Here is a 3,301-nt window from a genome sequence, read left to right as displayed (position 1 = left end):
GAACCTATGGCTCTCTAACCACTGACCCACCTAGCTGCCCCATAGGGTATATATTCTTAATAACATTTTATAGCTGAAGAAATTGAGAGCAAGAGGTGAAAAGTGATGTGCCACAATCATACAAATTATTTTGTTATTCCCCTTTTCCTCTCAAATCTAGTTTCCCTAAATATTTCATGTGTCTGCCTCAGATTGTGTTGCCTTGTCAGGAAGAATCTGCCAAATGCTAGCAAAATCTCCAGTGTAGCCATGTCATCCAACAGCCACACAAGTCAGGGGCCACCCTTCACCAGGGGTTTCTTCCTACTCTAATCAATTTGGAGAACACAGATGACTTTGTTTTTCCATTTTTACTACCTTGCCAGTCTATAAATATGAATGAATAAACAAACAAATGAGTGAAATGCATTTATTAAGCTTTTATTTTGTGCCAGGTATTATGTATGCTCAACTTTGGGGTACAAATGAAAAGGCAAGACAGACCCTGCTTTCAAGAAGCTTATATTCTAAAGAGAGAAAGCAACATATAAAGTAGTGGTGGCTGTGGAGATATGATTTAGTCTGAGAAGTCACTGAAACAGTGAATAGATCCATAGGGCAATTGATGAATGTGTTTGATCCAAGAATGAGAATGTAGATTTGATTATTATTCTCAGAACTAGAGTCAGAAAGTGTGTGTGTGTGTGTGTGTGTGTGTGTGTGTTGAAGAGAAGGGTAAAGACAAGGTTTGGGAAGGGAAAAGAAAGAATGGCATGAAGATGGCCAAAGCATCAGGCAAGATGGCGAGTCTGGAGTAGATGTGAAGAACACTCAGCCTTATGAAGCAAGTCTACTAATTTGATATTTCCCCATAATTTCCCTTAAGGGTTAGAGACAATTCATTCATGCCATTTCATTCCATGATATTATTGTCCATGTCATCTCATAGAAGGATGGTGCTTTGAAGGTCTTCCTCTGGATCTTTCACATTCCAAGAATATCCATGTAACTCATGGGTTCCGCCATGTCTTCTCTCTCTTCCACCATCTTCACTTCCAAACAATGATTCCACAATTAGTAACCCCTAGGACTATAAACCAAAAAACCACCATAATAACCCACATTTCTAAAGCACATTAAGGTTTATGGAGTAACTTATCTGCGAGAGAAGGATGGGTACCTCCAAAGTTAAGAATGTTACCAGTTGAATGCTATAAACATTTCCTAAATGCCTACTTAATTCCAGGTTCTGTGCTAGCCTTAAGACAACAAGGGCACAATCCTGGATCTCCTAGAATTTATAGGCTTGCAAGATTAAATAAGATATGCTCACCAATAACTCATCAATAGGGGTCAGTAAGGAATGTGCCATAAAGAAGGGCCAAAGTTCTTTGGGAGCTGGGAGGAGGAATTTCTAGGTTGTAGTTAGGCTTGTGAGAAAAGGTAGGTAAAAGTAACTTGTATTTCTATCTCACTTGTTATGAGTAGATCATGAGAGATATGCCTAGAGAGAAAGGCATTCCTGAACTCTTTCTAAAATGAGAAAATTGAAACCCAGAGATTTGGGGTGACTTGTCAGGACTCACCCACCTACTTAGTTCCAGGCTTCTGGACTCCAGATTCAGGATTCCATTCAGTACACCACTCCATGGCCCCAGCTCAAGTCTCTGGCCAAGCCCACGATTGCAATGAAAACAAAATAGGAATCCTATGCTGGGGAGAATTTTGCAGATCAGCATGTAAGGCATCAGCTGAGCCATTGTTCCCCTCTCGGTTTCACATCCCTCTGGGGCTGGGATGTTTATCCCAATCACATGCTAATGTGGAGCAAAAGGGCAATGGCAGCTCAGGATGATTTGGAGGTTTTGGCTGGTGGCCCAGTGGAAAAACACAACAAGAAAACCTCTGGAGGAACAATGCCCCTTATAGGGAAACTGCCAGTGGGTGGCAATCAGTAGAAGCCATGATTAGAAGATCAGTGCTGGAGCTGGGAGGGACCTTGGAATATGGAAGATAAAATTGAGTGTTAGTGCTAAAGAAGTCTTGGAATGGAGCCTAGAAAATGGCAGGACTGGAAGGGGACCCTAGAATGGTCTAACCAGCCTTGATCAAGGATCCTTCAGAGAGGTCAAGTGCCATTTTCTACGTTAAACTTTATTATTGCTCCTTCCTCCAAATACTACTAGTGCTTTTCCTCCCAAACTACCTTGTATTTAATTACTTTTCACATAATTGTATTTATATATTTTATGTTTAGGCTGTCTATTTTTGTTTCCTCTTTTCAAGTAAGAATTGTCTTATTCTTTGTTCTTGTACCTCCATCTCTTAGCAAAGTGCCTGTTATGTTGTAGACATTTAATAAATAATTGTTGATTGATCAATTTATTGATAGAAACTGCATCAGGCATCCTTCTAGGGCCTGGGAATATAAAGGCAGAGATGAAAAATCCCAGCCTCAAAGAGTTTACAAATTACCCCAGGCCTGGAGAAAGGGCTGTGATGTATTCATCTGTAGTAATCAGATTATAGGTGGTTCCCAATATCAGACACTTGCCAAGCAAATTCTTTAAAAATTTAAATAATTAGGTAAATTCCCGGAGGACTCATTGTTGAAGAACTACGGATTTCTTATTTCAGCAAGACAGTAAAATTGAAATTCCTTTATCTGGTCCATCAGTTATGAGCACACTGCAGTCAATGGAAATTTGGAGTTCATGGAGAAGAGTTTCAATCAATGTATAAATTTTAGAGAATGCATAGAATGTAAATAGTCCCAAATGTTTTTTTGTAGCCAGCGATTAGCACAGTGCCTGATGAATGGTAGGTACTTCATAAATGCAGCACCTAGCACAATGCCTAGTACAAAGTAGGCATTTAAATGCTGGTTCATTTCTGTCCACTTTCTCCACTTCCACCCCCATTTTTGAACAGCGTCTTTGGATTGAGCCAATGTTTTATCACAACTAGATATTCATTCACTCTTTTCAGAACACTCCTCTAATTTGGTCCGACTAGGCAAGGCCAAATGAATGGAAAGTGGCAATCTGGATCCAGTATGACTCTTCTGAGCCTTCCAGCTGACATCCTCATCCTCAGGGACTTCCCAGGATTTTAGTTGATTTAGGGTTTGCCCTTAAGGGAACCTTCTAAACTTTTCCTCTCAGTTTTAGCCTATTTTTTATTTTTTAATTTAACCCATTGAAGTCATCCTGGAGAACCTCCAGGACAATGTGTATATATGTACATTTATGGGAAGACACAGACACAGACACACACACACACACACACACACACACACACACACACACACACACACACATAT

At 40.0% G+C, this 3,301-nt stretch overlaps 1 long non-coding RNA gene across 1 annotated transcript; it reads right to left on the bottom strand.

The window, feature by feature from the left end:
• Window positions 1–399: 399 nt before the first annotated feature.
• On the bottom strand, window positions 400–1,777 carry LOC103098583 (uncharacterized). Its single transcript, XR_469162.2, has 2 exons — window positions 1,570–1,777; window positions 400–1,069 (listed from the first exon to the last, which is right to left on the bottom strand). It is a non-coding gene; the product is annotated as an uncharacterized LOC103098583 (long non-coding RNA).
• Between the last annotated feature and the right edge of the window lie 1,524 nt (window positions 1,778–3,301).

This window comes from Monodelphis domestica, chromosome 6 (genome assembly GCF_027887165.1).
Source record: "Monodelphis domestica isolate mMonDom1 chromosome 6, mMonDom1.pri, whole genome shotgun sequence".
NCBI classification, from domain to species: domain Eukaryota; kingdom Metazoa; phylum Chordata; class Mammalia; order Didelphimorphia; family Didelphidae; genus Monodelphis; species Monodelphis domestica.
The sequence above is the reverse complement of the archived record's forward strand: the minus strand, read 5'-3'. Positions and strand labels throughout refer to the sequence as shown.